Raw genomic sequence first — 14,865 nt, 5'->3', positions numbered from 1 at the left:
CTTTTATACAAGGAGAACTCGTCGACAGCCTAACGCCCTTGCAACCGTTACGAGAGATTTTCATCAAATATGTATTTATAAATATTCACAGGTTCGAGTTTTAGAGAGGTTCGTCATAGACTGTACTCGCTGGGCACTGACATTCCGCATGCCACTTTGTCCTCCTTTTATACAATCTGTGCGATCTTACCCTTGATATTTAGATCAGAGTCGTACGTAGACAAGTTTGTTCAAGGTCTTCGTGCTTCTTGAGAAAACCTCTTGAGCAACTAATAGCGCCGTCCAGTGTGACTCTTTCTCTTCGACAAACCAACGCAATCATTTTTGGGTTCTCATTATTCAAGTTTCAACTGAGTTCTCCATTTTTGCTGTTATGAACTACGACGGTGCCACTGCTTCTCAACCACTTCTTCTAAGTTCAGTGGTATGGGACATTCGCCAAACATCTCATTTTGTATGAAAGCATAAGCATTTAAATAGATGGTTGTTGTTGTTTTTGTTGTTGTAGCAGCATAAGCATTCTCCATACATATACGGGGAAAGCTGCTGAAGTGAAGTATTTGAAGTGAAGTCCTTGGCCGGTTATAATTCCGGGTCGTTCCGGTTACGAAGAACCGGCTGTCGTGGAAACGTAAACCGAGATGGTCTGCTTGTATGACTGATTTTGAAGTGACGTCAGCTTTCACTAATTAGCATAAGCTTATATGTTCATCGATCTTTCACAGCGTGGCCCCGTGTTCTTGAAATTCGGATAGAGTATACCTTCTTGCGTACGCCAGGTTGTTGTTTTTTGTCGGGACAACTAGCTAGTCCATCACTCAGGCAACATAAAGTCCATTGTACTACACTCGGGTTCCATTTTTAATTTTCTTTAAAGCTAGCCGGCCTCCGAAGAAATTTGAGTAGATCTTGTAGTGCCAAGGAGCCTAGGTGGTCGCTTCTTAACACATCCGTGCCAAAGATCGCAAGCCTGATTTGAGCGAAGGCCGGTCAGACGCATAGAAAATGGTCCGCCGGCTCATCCTCCTCGTCACGTGCTTCGCCCATTGCAGGTGGTCTGTCATCAGTCCAACCAGCTGCCAACAATTTCTTCTGCTTATTGGTACGAGGAACTGCAACAGTTCGCCGGACATGGCAGGTAACATCTGTTTTGTCCATCGCACGCCAGGTAGTGTTGTTTCGATATCGGCCTGTACTCATTAGTATCGATAGTACTGAGAAGTATAGAAGCTACAAAAATATTGGAGAGAAGTACTCGATACTTCTTCATATTGTACACACACACACTGAAATCTATTTGCTATTTTATAAAGGGCTGTAAATATGACTTTAAGATCTTCCTTAAGGCCTAATTGGTACCGCTATGTATCTCAGAATATCGTCAGGTTCCTTTTTTCTCCTTTTTTGCCAAAGCACCAAATTTCGGTGCTGCTCTTAAAAGTCATAAGTCATCAAATTTTTGGACACACTATTGCTATCTTTTGTACTGCTTTAGAGTGAGCGACGAGATCTCTGAAGTGAATTCTTTTGAGTCTGGGGTCTGAAGTTTTAGCTGTAGCAAGGGTACTATGGAACTTTACTTAGCCGAAACGTTTTTCTAGCTCGGTTTTACAAATGTTGTCTCACTACTGGAATTTTAGTTTATTCCCTTTTTTTAAATTTTTAAAGAAAAGCAAGTAAAGTAAAATACTTTAACCGCGAACTCGACGCCCGCCTAAGTACTTGCGTGAAGGACTCGAGTTCAAAAACAACTTTAACAAAGTATGGAGAGGTTCTTAAACTGCACAGACTGAATATGGTCATGCCGTAAATAACTGGTAAAAAAGTTGGTAACGAGGATGTGGCAACAAAATGGTGCGGACGCGCTAGTTGGATTCTGGATGAATCACCACTGAAATCAACCAACCAACCAATGGAGTATTTCCTTGTATCGGAACAAAACTAACGCTAGAAAAATTCAGGGTTTTCTGGGAACTTTTTGGTCAAGTCGGTATAAGAAAAGCCGTTACAATTACACTTTGCTGTCTTGTGGTTTATGATGCGGTCTTCAATAATTTTTGTTGTCTGTTGAGCCGGCGAAATTTGTTTCGTTGTGAGAGTTGGCGAACCAGGGCGATAGTTCTTATTTATGAGCGGGCGATATCGACAATTTTCGGCCGCTCACGAATTTTCTCGTCATAAAATGTAAAAGAGAAAAACTGAAGCGATGTCATCCATAAGAAAGATCATAAATGGTACGAAAAGTATCTCAAAAATTAAAAATTATGCATCCTATACAAAGTTTGGGAACTTAATTATTTTTCTGATTGACTTAAGTTGGGGAATTCATGAGAAGAATACTTGCAGGACTCGTATAATATTTTTTTGTATGAAAATATACTGAATTGTATAAATTTCTATCAAAATTTTGTTTTAAATTTAATTAACTCACAAAAAGAAATTTAACCAAATTTTCTGTTTTGATATCCATTACTTAGTATTATATAAGGGTTTTTCAATAAGGGCGGGTAGATGTTGAAATGGAATGTCGTGGCGTTTGCTGTGTGGCACGTAGCGCCGTCCTGCTGGAACCACATGTCGTCTAGGTCCATATGATTCAACATGGGCCATAAGAAATTTGAAGGGCCACCACGTCTACCGAAAAATGGGCGCAATGCGCGCAACGTTTGCGTTAATGAACACTCATTTTGAGAATAAAGTTTTATCATTTGAACGTGCTGTTCAATCGTGTAACTTGCCATGATGATTTGGCATAAATAACTGAATAATAAACAAACGATTTGACAGATGTCACCAAAACGAAATAGCTGCCACAGGACAAAATAGCTGCCACAGGACGCGCCAATTGAAAGGCCCTTTATTATAGTCCATTGAGTTTTGGTATTACAAAGTGCAAGTTTTTGGTGACTGAAAAATAGCGTTGAATTAAAAAAATATGTCGCAAAGGTGTCACGCCTTTTCTTCCATACAAAGTGTATGCCCGATTTTTTATATGGAAGAAAAACCCAAACACCGTCAACAAATAAATTGCGAAAAATCAATGATATTTTACAGTCGCTCGAAACTTGCATTTGTAATACCAAAATTCACTGAGCTATAAAATTGCGTACTCAGAAATCTTCTAAAACTTTAAAAATTTCTAGTGTATATGTAAATTTGACTGCAGCTGTACTTGCGCATTCGTATGTATGTATGTATAAAATGTTACTCTTATTCTTATTATTGTCTTCTGCTTTAGCTTTGCCTTGAAATTTAAAGAGAATACATATATCAGTAGAAGTGTTGAAGTAAAGGGTCGTTCAAAATATGCTCCTGAATGTAATTTTAAATGAAATATATAAAAATTTAGATTTCTTCAAGTTTCACTAGTTTTAAAAAATATCAAAATACGGCTCCTAACAATTACTTATATGTATATGTGAAAAATTACATTATTTAAATGTCCACTATGAGATAAAATCCGTCTACAGGGAAAATCCGCCAAGCAGTCGATTCTTGAATGCGAAATTGTTCAGAACGTCGAGTGATCGATGTTGAGGTTGTTCAACAGCAATTTTGGCTACAGCAGCAATATTCTCTATAGAACGACTTGTTTTTGGTCTGCCAGTCTGTTTTCTACCATATACTCGACAGCACCAGTTTCTTGAAATATTTTCACCAAACTTTGAGGTGTCAAATCATTCGGACGGTTGTTTCCAACAAAAAAATGACAAATTTTGCGATGTGTTGTTCTACTGTCTGAATTATAGGTCTGTCTACTTAACAAATGTCAAAGATGTCATAAAACGGTACTGTCCTGGAATTATTCACTTTTGAAAGACCCTTTAGAAATCCGTACGTATATATGTATATGGAAGTAGGTGCATATACTATGTATGTCTGTATGTATTCGTGCATGTACTTTGCTGCACAGCAGGTCGCTTCTGTTTCTCTTTAGAATACAATTATTTTTGTACCACAGCTATGATTTGCTTGCTACTCGTGTAATAATGAATTTAATATTGAAAGGAGCGACTAAATTTTTACCCTCTAAAAAATTCAATCAATGCAAGGTAGAAGATAAACACTATTTAAAATTGCATATGATTTATATGAATTTATATAATTTTGAAAAAAAATTAATTACATTAATGGTAAGATTTTATATTAGCTGGTGGCCTACGCGGCCTCTTTTGTGTGTAAAATGAAATACTTAAAAGATCCAACATTTATCAACATGCAATTTTTAAAAGCGAAAGGCAAAACATTTCTGTTTTTAGTTGAAATAAGTAGCAACGCCATACACAAATAATTTCAATTTAAACCTGGTCAATCATTTTCAATACCCACATGCGAATCTCTAACTAAATTTCGTTATTAATGAAAAATTTTCTTCAAAATTATATGGCAACTCCTTTCAAAAATATTAAATATTAAATCTTTTTGTACTTTTACTTCGCTATATGTGTACAGCATATTTTTTGCAATTGCATTTTTGTTATCAAAGTCTTAATTTCCAAAAAAACAAAAATAGGTGGCAACACCGGCTAAAAATATTTTCTAACAATGCTTATATCTGAGTATGCAAATGGAAATCTATGATAAATTGTAATTTTTACAATAAATTTAAGGTGGCAACGCCAAAAAAACTAGGTGGCAGTACCAGCTAAAATATTTTTTAAAGATGCCTATATCTGAGTATGCAAATGGAAACCTATGATAAATTGTAATTTTTATAATAAATTTAAGGTGGCAACGCCAAAAAAACTAGGTGGTAACACCGGCTAAAAATATTTTTTATCAAATCTCCTTTCAATACAACTTCCATTTGATGCGTCCATCTTAGTATGCAATGGAAATGTATGATAAATTGTAATTTTTACAATAAATTTAAGGTGGCAACACCGTCTAAAAATATTTTTTATCAAATCTCCTTTCAATACAACTTCCATTTGATGCGTCCATCTTAGTATGCAATGGAAATGTGTGATAAATTGTAATTTTTACAATAAAATTAAGATGGCAACGCCAAAAAAACTAGGTGGCAACACCGGCTAAAACTATTTTCTATCAAAACACCTTTCAATACACCTTCCATTTGATATTTCTATCTTAGTATGAAGCGGAAATCTATGATGGATTGTAATGTTCACAATAAAATTAAGGTGGCAACACCGTTTAAAAATATTTTTTATCAAAGCACCTTTCAATACACCTTCCATTTGATATTTCTATCTTAGTATGAAGCGGAAATCTATGATGGATTGTAATGTTTACAATAAAATTAAGGTGGCAACACCATCTAAAAATATTTTTTATCAAAGCACCTTTCAATACACCTTCCATTTGATGCTTCTATCTTAGTATGCAATGGAAATATATGATAAATTGTAATTTTTACAATAAAATTTAGGTGGCAACGCTATAAAGATTGGTTTTAAAATGCATTTATTTTAAAAGTATTTTGCTATTTATGTCCAAGTTTTTTGTAAATCACTTTCTTACCTGACGTTGTCATGCAGCAAAATCAGTTTGTCATGACTACCGTCCCATTTCGGGCGCTTTCCTTTGAGCGCTCGATTCAAACGCATTAGCTGCAGTTGGTAAGGATCGCCAGTGATGATTTCAGATGGTTTAAAGATTTCATAATAGATGACACCCTTCTGATCCCACCTGATGCACAACATAAACTCTGAAGCATGAATATTTTTATTTCGCTGTCTATGGGCCTGGTTCACCTGGCTGGCTCCAACTTTTCGACGCTTAAGGCTATCCTAATAGATCCATTTTTCATCGCTAGAGACGATGCGATGCAGAAAACCTTTTCTTTTCTGCTGTTCGAGAAGCATCTAACACGTCACCAAACGTCTCTCAATATCTCCTTGCGTGCCTCCTTCAGTTGATGTGACACCCAGTTACCTGCTTTCTGGAAAATTCCCATCGCGTGCAAACGTTTACCGATGGTTGATCTGTCAACATCCAACTGTTTAGATATATCAACAAGGGTTTGATTTCATTAATTTGCTGTAAGAAAGGTTCACCGAATGAGCAACGTCTTGTTCTGGCTAAACCCGGACATTCGCATAAATAGTGGAAAATACTTTCTTTCACACCCTCCGCTTCACAGCTTCTGAAGATGGGATCGAAAGGATTGAGTCTGGCTGCATGATCCCCTACCTTCCAGTTACCTGTAAGGGTTGCCGTAATACGTGAAATGTTTAAGCGAGAACGTCCTAACAGGTAGTTCGTCTTCTGGATGTTGCAACGGCCATGTTTTTCTTGTTGTAGTGCATGTAGTGCCCGAAAAAACAATTGGTACGACGAGGAATGTCATGCTGCCGCAGAAAGAAAAGATGCCGCCTATAGAGCCACGCTGCGATCGGGCGCAACGCGGGCCATGTGGGATCGCTACAGAGAGCTGAAAAAGGAAGAGAGACGTATTATCCGACAGAAGAAACGAGAGGCCGAAATACGTGAGTGCGAGGAGCTTGAGATGCTGGCCAATAGGAACAACGCCCGAAAATTCTACCAGAAAGTTCGGCGGCTTACAGAAGGTTTTAAGACCGGGGCGTACCATCCTGTAAGAACAAAGACGGCGATCTGGTGACTGACGTACAGAGCAATCTTAAATTATGGACGGAAGACTTCTCGAACCTGTTAAACAGTGACAGCTGCGCACGTCATAGAGAATGTGAAGATCCCGATACCCCCATCGATGACGACGGAATTGTAGTTCCGTTACCCGACCATGACGAGGTGAGAATAGCGATAACGCGGCTAAAGAACAACAAAGCCGCGGGCGCCGACGGACTGCCGCCTAAGCTATTCAAACATGGCGGCGAGGAGCTGGTAAGGTGCATGCATCAGCTCCTATGCAAAATATGGTCGGATGAAAGCATGCCTGCCGATTGGAATTTAAGTGTGCTATGCCCAATCCATAAGAAGGGCGATCCTGCAATTTGTGCCAATTACCGCGGGATTAGTCTTCTAAATATCGCCTATAAGGTTCTAGCGAGCGTATTGTGTGAAAGGCTGAAGCCCACCGTCAACCAACTGATTGGACCTTGTCAGTGTGGCTTCAGACCTGGAAAGTCTACTATCGACCAAATATTCACAATACGCCAAATCTTGGAAAAGACCCATGAAAGGAGAATCGACACACACCATCTTTTCGTCGACTTCAAAGCTGCATTCGACAGTACGGAAAGGAGTTACCTGTATGCCGCTATGTCTGAATTTTTTATCCCCGCAAAACTAATACGGCTATGTAAGATGACGTTGCTCAATACCAGCAGCGCCGTCAGAATTGGGAAGGACCTCTCCGAGCCGTTTGATACCAAACGAGGTTTCAGACAGGGTGACTCACTGTCGTGTGACTTCTTTAACCTGATGTTGGAGAGCATCGTACGAGCCGCAGAACTTAATCGCTCAGGCACAATATTTTATAAGAGCGTACAATTGTTGGCGTATGCCGATGATATCGATATCATCGGCCTTAACAACCGCGCTGTTAGTTCTGCCTTCTCCAAACTGGATAAAGAGGCAAAGCGAATGGGTTTGGTGGTGAACGAGGACAAAACGAAGTACCTATTGTCTTCAAACAAACAATCGGCGCACTCGCGTATCGGCACTCACGTCACTGTAGACAGTTATAATTTCGAGGTTGTAAAAGGCTTCGTTAATTTAGGAACCAGCATTAACACCGATAACAATGTCAGCCTTGAAATCCAACGTAGAATCTCTCTTGCCAACAAGTGCTACTTTGGACTAAGTAAGCAACTGAGCAGTAAAGTCCTCTCTCGACGAACAAAACTAACACTCTACAAGACTCTCATCATGCCCGTCCTGACGTATGGCGCAGAAGCTTGGACGATGACAACATCCGATGAAGCGACGCTTGGAGTGTTCGAGAGAAAGATTCTGCGTAAGATTTTTGGACCTTTGCACGTTGGCAACGGCGAATATCGCAGACGATGGAACGATGAGCTGTATGAGCTTTACGACGACATAGACATAGCGCAGCGAATAAAGATCCAGCGGTTACGTTGGTTGGTCTATGTCATCCGAATGGATACAAACGCTCCGGCTTTGAAAGTATTCGATGCGGTACCAGCTGGTGATAGCAGAGGAAGAGGAAGGCCTCCTCTGCGTTGGAAAGATCAGGTGGAGAAGGACTTGGCTTCACTTGGTGTGTCCAATTGCCGCCGGTTAGCACGAGAAAGAAACGACTGGCGCGCTTTGTTAAGCTCGGCCAAAATCGCGTAAGCGGTTATCGCGCCAATTAAGAAGAAGAAGAGAGTGCATGTAGTTAATTGCTTCCACCTTCTCTCGGCTAAAGCAAAGTAGTGTGAGTTTTTATTGTAGTGAATGGGGTAGCGTCTGCAACCGCCTTTGTTGTGTCTAGTGCCGAACCTTTTCTTGCTAGCTCGTCTACTTTCTCATTACCCTCTATATTCCTGTGTCCGGGAACCCATATCGGAGTAATTTGAAGCCAATGACCAAGCAGTTCTAGTTCCTCTTTACATTATGAAATTAGTTTGGATGAATGGAGATGGTGTTTAAGGCCTTGTTAGCTGCTTGACTGTCTGAAAATATAGCTACTCTTGCAGCAATTTCTTTGTAGTGTTTCAGTGATTCGCAAGCTTCCCTGATTGCTAATAGTTCTGCCTGGAAGACGCTGGTATAGTCAGGAAGTCGAATTGATTTGGATAAGTTGAGCGGTTCCGTCAATCTTAGAACCGTCAGTACAGATTTCGACATCAAATCTACCAATCACTTTCTCTTTTCTTCATTCGGTGGAAAACGTACCGTAAAGTCTTTCTTGAAGTTGAGGTCGGGGACTTTGAAGTCTGATTTGTGGAAGGATCTTGCTGTGATCGTACAATCTTGTTGTCCAGCTTCCTATATCTCTGAGTCACACCGGCGATTGTTTTTATGTACAAGTCTAGTGGTAACAGATGTGTTATCATCTTAAGCGCTTCGGTGGGGCTGGTGCTAAGCGCTCCTGTGGTTAAGATACATGCTGATCTTTGTATCTTGGTTAGTGTGGGTTGGATGTATTTCTTTTCCACTGCAGGCCAGCATACTAGTGCCGCCTATGTTGCTATCGGTCTTACAATGGCTGTGTAGGACCAGTTGGATAACTTTGGTTGGAGACGCCATTTTTAACCCAAAATTACCTTACAAAAGTAAAGTGCAATATTAGCTTTCTTCACCCTGTATTCTACATTGGGTCTTCAGCTGAGTTTGGGATCAAGGATAACTCTTAATTAGATTGTTTGTTGGGTTGTTCACTTCTTCCTATACAAAAGTCTACAAGTAAACCAATTTTCAGGAAAATTTAAAACCATGTCCACAGTAGGCAGCTCACTCAACATGGAACCGCTCAATACTACTGTATATTTTCTATCGACTAAGGTGCAGAGATCTGTTGTATCACAATGGATCGGCAACGGTCTAAGTGAGTTGGTTTAAAGATCGACTGCCACTTCTAGCCCCACCACAGTGCACAGATGGCATTCATATGACGCATAGAACTCATTGGGTGAAAGTCCTAAGCAACTAGTGCGTATGTATGTGCACGCATACATGTATAAGATTAAATGCATAAAAAATGAAAGTCGCCATAAAAAATCAATGTTAATGCGTAAAGGAATTAACTGCAACAGCAACAGCATCGGCAGCATTAAAATGCCAGCGAATGCATATAAAATCACAGAAATTAAACGCTGAAGGTGAGCGACCGCCGGCGCAAGTGAATGGCGGGAGCAGATGAATCAGATGATAGTCGTCGTCGTGCCGGAAATGCTTTGTTGTACAACAGCACTTTCTGCCCGGTCCTGCTGCATCACTGCCTGCGAGGGCAAAGCGTGTGAATACGCAATCTCCCCGACCTATGAGTTCATTGGTATTTGCATGAGTGCGTGTGAGTGCGAGTGTTCGTACACCGAACTTCCTTTCTTTTGACAGATGCTGTCTTAAGCTGTCGCCTGTTGACAACAATACATGAACATCCGCTATTGAATTCACCGTTGAGATCACCTTCTACATGCACTCTGCATTCGTTCATATTCGTGCGCTTACTTACATATTTCGATATTCATATGTGCTTTTACACGTATGGACGTGTTTTTGATTGCTGATGGTTCGCAGGATTTCAGTTTAGTCTTTTATCATCATCATTTTCTCCTGCCCTTAGGTGTTGTGTGCGGCAAAAGTGCACATTTGATATGTCGACTCAGAGCGAAACGTATCGATAGCTCACATCCGGTGATGTATTCCTGTCATCGGGGTCAAGGCGTCGACGATCTCTTTTTCTGCTTGCCATGAAGGGGAAGAAATTTACATTTACTACCCTGTGTAAGCAGGTTTTATGAAAAATGTATGCTGATATAGCGAAGAAGAAATAAAAATACTGCCTTTTGTGTGTGCTATACTTGGATTCTTCTTCTTCTTTAATGATACTTCAAAAGCCAGCAAACGAATTTGATCAACTTGAAAAAACATCCTTCCGCTACCGCTTTTGTTCATTCGGTAAACATTTTACCGTGCATCTTAAACTAATATCCCGGTGAGCTGGGGAGTTGATCAAAACTCTGTTTCGTAGGCGTTTTAATAGCAAATATAAATTTGAGCGCTGGATGAAGCAGAAGACAAAATATTCGAGAAATTACTTTTCTGCTTCGGTTTGATTACAAATAAATAAACTTTTATAAGAATTGGCGACAATGCCCAAAATACTTGGAACACTTGAGAGGAAATGGACTTAAATATGAAACTGAAATGGGTGATTCTTTCGCGAGAGCATCAGATATGGGCATATCGCTCGGTTCGGGATAGAGCCATTGTGCGTTGTGAGTCGCATTGCCATCGCTAAATAAACGTTTTTTGAAGTGAAAACTTCTTTAGAATCGTTGGGAGTGATTTGAGAAAAAGTGAAACGAAAAAAGCGACCCTTTTGGCTACGAATATTACATATAAACGTAGCGACGAACTAAATAACTTTTAGGCCAGCGCCGACAGTATGGCGCGATAGCCGAGCGGCTAGCAATGTGAGCTTGCGATCCAAAATTCTTGGTTCGAATCACAAGAAAAAAAATTTTTTTTTTTGAAATTTGCATTGTAGGGCATTTCTGATTATTTATTGAAAACAGTTTTTTGGCTTTTCTATTTTTGGTTTAGATACTGAAAGTCAGTTTAAGTGAATCGGTATAAATATTTCGTACATTAATTCTTGTGAGCGTGTAATTCTCAAAAGGTTTATTAGAAAATGTATTGACAAGGTAGTTTGTTGGTTGTGTATGGTTATCGCTTCTCGGCCTTATATACATAGATAGATCCTCCATCGGAGGACAACAAAAGTTAAGCTGATTTTAATATATCTAGCGAACCGTCACTCTCGAAAAGAGTGCGGGAATTTTTTATGTATCACCCCGGGGGGGAAATGTCCCCCCGGGGAAAACGGTCTTGAAGCCCACTTTATCTGTTCTTATCAGCTTAACATCTGATAGATCCTCCATCGGAGGACAACAAATGTTAAACTGATTTTTGGAAATGGGCGGAGTGTTTTAGGGGCTTGCTCCACCTCTGCCACGGGTTGGCCCGGTATTGCAGTACCGCCGGGATTTCGGCCCAAATTATTGAATAAATACAAGAAGAAATATACTAATACATTTAGCTTTGGTGGGAAGAGACATACATTTTTATATGAATACAAGTAGACGAAAATGGAAGAAATTTGTAAGTCTGTTTCTTCGGTCCGTTTGGGTATTTTTTTTGACAACATCGAAACCAAAGCATTTGTATCATATTTTATCTATCATAAGCCACTCGTATCATTTGTTGAAATTGAAAACATTGAGGATGAATAATAATAAAATGAAGAAAATAAAATATGAACTTTATAGCAATATTATAATGAACCTATAATTATCCCGCTCCTAATGCTGCTTTCGTCTTATTCTCTCTCAGTTTGTTTTACGGAAGGTTTCACTTCTATCGCGTCTAACCGTTAGACTGGTATTTTTTTTTTTATTGAGTCAGAATGTTAACGAAGACATCACATCCGTTGGCGGGTCATGTGTCCATGAATGTGACACCACTTCTCCGGCAATCCAAAACTTCAAATTTTACTACATAAGCAATCAGAAATCAAGATTTCTTGACGATTTTACTTAAGTACTGAGTTCCTTGCGTAAGGTCAAACATTAAATAAGGAGTATTGAGGACTGCACGGAAAAGAAACCGCACGCTTTCAAATCCAAATTTCTAGCAAGGTCCGATCCTAATTTTGTTTTTCTTAGTTTGTGGTGTTTCACCGAGATTCGTACCTAAGTTCTCTCTGTGAATTCCGAATGGTAATCACGCACCAACCCATTCGGCTACGGCGACGACCTTTTGAAAGTATGAACAATTATCTGTTCATTGGTTTTCGCTTATTTTCGCTTATTTTTTCAGTTTTTGTGTTGCCACAAATATAAATGGAGGTACGTTGGGAAAATTGTGCTCACTTATGGCTCTGAAAAATGAGCTCCTTACAAGCAGCTGGCCAAACATTATGAAGGCAGTGTAAATGGTGTCAAAAATTTTATTATCAAGACATCTGTTTTCTCAAAGACAATTCGGAATACGGAAGAAAAGGGGGCGCGAGAAATCCGAGCCCACTCTGACAAAAAATGCTAATCGCAAGAGACTGCAATTGTAAATACTTGTAGATAACCGCAGCTTTTTCACTACCACATCACCGTACCACACATTTCAACTTGTATATACTAAGTTATTCTATGTACAAAGGTGGTAGAGTATGCCGATGACTTGGTCTTACTGGTTTCAGGATCTTTGCCCTCAATCATGACTGAAATTTTGGAAAGAGAATTGACTATACTCAGTGAAAGGGCTACCAGTTGCGGTCTTAGAGTCAACTCTGATAAAACGGAGTTGATGCTATTCACCTGAAATTAAAAACCTCCACCATTCAGGTTTCCTAGATGAAGCAACCAGTGTCCTACGCTCTTGTCGTATTGACTCCAAACTTCATTAGAAATTGCACATCGAAAATCGAGTTAAGAAGGCCAGTATAGCTTTCTACTCCTGTAAATCTATGTTCGGTAAAAATGGGGACTCAAGCCACAGGTCGTGCTGTAGATGTACAACGCAGTGGTTTTGCCAATTTTAACGTATGGATGCCTAGTTTGGTGGGAAGCTCTTCAAAAGGGTTATAATATCACTCAACTGGGGAGGGTGCAAAGAACTGCATTCATTGGCATGTAAAACTTGCCCCAGTGCTGCCCTGAGTGTCGCTTTTCACTTACTTCTCATCGACTTTTCCGTTATTTCCATCGCAGCTCAAAGTGCAATCCGGTTAAAGGAGGTTGGCCTTTGGAGGCAATCTCTCAAGGGCCATGGTAGCATTTTCGGGCAGTTAACACCGTATTTCTCTGAACTTCGAACAGATCTCTCTATCCGTAAATTAGAGTTTGAGGGACGTGCTAGGGCAATCTTTCCAAATAGGCAGGATTGGATCGAGGAGAAAATCTACACCGCAGATTGCACCTCTGCCTTCACTGATGGATCCAAGATGGAATCGGGAGTCCGAGCAGGGTTTTTTTTTAAATCAGCCAATTTATCTATCTCCTTTTTCAAGTAGAAGTCTTTGCGATCCTGCAGGCATGCAAAATGCTGAGGGAACGCAGGAGCGAGGGAGATATTAACATTTTCTCCAATAGTCAAGCCGCGATCAAGGCTCTGACGACGCCATGGTGCAGATCGAAATTAGTAAACTCCTGTAAGGAGATCAAATCTCTTGGCTGAGCAGGTAACATTTCTCTTTTTTGGGTTCCAGGACATATAAACATAGAGAGAAATTAAATTGCTGATGAGCTTGTCAGGTGTCGTCATTTCTAACACGGCCACTTGTTGAACCCGCCTCGTATGTGAAAAACTGCCAATGCAGGAAGGCGATAGAAAAACGAGTCAAAAAAGTTAGCTTTCCTTTACCCTCTCTTACCTTATCTTTATTCCTGTACAATAATTCTTATTCCGCATTGTCCCATTGTGCTAACTTTGGCCGGCTAAAAATACTATTTTCAAGCGCTTTTTTAAATTATAATTTTTTTTTTGTTTATTCTTGTAATGTTTAATTTTTCATTTGTGCTAGCAACGACGATTTTTGCTGTAACATTTTCCCATTTTGGTCCCTCTATTCCATTTGAGCAGAACCATCGTCTTTTATTCAGGCCGCCCTAGGCTTTATTTACTTTGTTTAATTTCTTTTCGATTAAAATTCAATAAACGATTTAATTCATTTTAATTTCTATTGTAATTTTCTGCTGTTTACATTTTGTGTCTTTTTTTTTTTTGCTTTTTGTTTTTTTAATCAGAATTCTTTTCTTCTCCACTTTTCACTGTGCCCATGCACTCCCACTTTGTTGTGCCGCTTGACCGCCTTCAACGCTGCGCGTTCGCATGTTTGACTTTCCGTCTTTTTGTCTGTCTGTTTGTCTGTCGCATTTTCAGTTGACATTGCCGCCAGCCACCAGCCGAATGTCGGCTAAAGCTGTTCTGTAGTTGTTGCTGCTGTCGTTGCCACGAACGTGGTTTTTCCTGCTATAGTAACGTTTTGAGTATGGGGCCATGTGGCGTCTACATGACGGCAGCTGCACAACAACGACGGCGACAACTACGACGATGTGGCGCGCACGTTCAGAAATGCCGCGAAACGTCAGTGCAAGGAACGCACGTACGAACAGACATACAAACATAGTTATGCACTTTGGTTACATATGAATCTCTGTGTGTGTATGTGTGTATGAACATATGTATCTATATGTATGTATGTATGCACTACCATGTGGCTATATGTGCGCTTGTGCATACCTTCCTATATAC

At 39.9% G+C, this 14,865-nt stretch overlaps 1 pseudogene; it reads left to right on the top strand.

The window, feature by feature from the left end:
* The first annotated feature begins 11,438 nt into the window (after positions 1 to 11,438).
* Positions 11,439 to 11,619, top strand: LOC128868975 (U2 spliceosomal RNA; annotated as a pseudogene).
* Positions 11,620 to 14,865: the final 3,246 nt, after the last annotated feature.

The sequence above is a fragment of the Anastrepha ludens genome, chromosome 6, assembly GCF_028408465.1.
Source record: "Anastrepha ludens isolate Willacy chromosome 6, idAnaLude1.1, whole genome shotgun sequence".
Lineage (NCBI taxonomy): Eukaryota > Metazoa > Arthropoda > Insecta > Diptera > Tephritidae > Anastrepha > Anastrepha ludens.
This window is presented reverse-complemented; position numbering and strand designations above follow the sequence as displayed.